Genomic DNA, 649 nt, shown 5'->3' with positions numbered 1-649 from the left:
TCTGATGCTTAAAATGCTTATTAAATTTTCTATATTTCTGACTCTAGAAATCTATTTTCTTTTATTTTTAAAGAGGACTATTTTTATTAAGTCACATTGCGAGATGATCTTTAGAATTGTGACGAAAGTAATAACTGCCTTCCCTTCCTTTTGGTTTTTCAAAAAAGTAAATGTATTTTTATTGATACTGTGTTTCTATCATCATTGTTATCCATTAATGCAATGTTAAATCTAGAGACCATGATTTTTTTTTGATGCTGAGTTTATGTCAAAAGCTGCTCCACAGTAATTTTCTCAGGCATTGAGAAATAATTACTAAAGTGGAGGCTTGAATGTTTCCAATTTTTAATCAGTGTTTCAATGCTTATAATCTCACATCAGTGAGTGAAAGCAATTCCACTTGGGACCACAATTTATTTCTTTGTAAACAATTGTTCTTCATTTTTAAAAAGTAATCACATCATTAAAGTTATGCTTTTGCTTTTATTTTACAATATGAGGTCGATTGTATAGCTGATGTTATTTCTGGATATTTTGTTCATACTGAGATAGGCAAAAAGTCCCATCTGGAGGTTTGCCATTACATACTGTTAAATCCACACGGTGATGGTCACCAATCCAATAAAGAAATGCTAAAGATGAAGTCAAG

This window comes from Prionailurus bengalensis, chromosome B4 (assembly GCF_016509475.1).
Source record: "Prionailurus bengalensis isolate Pbe53 chromosome B4, Fcat_Pben_1.1_paternal_pri, whole genome shotgun sequence".
NCBI lineage: Eukaryota > Metazoa > Chordata > Mammalia > Carnivora > Felidae > Prionailurus > Prionailurus bengalensis.
Note: the sequence above shows the minus strand (reverse complement) of the source record.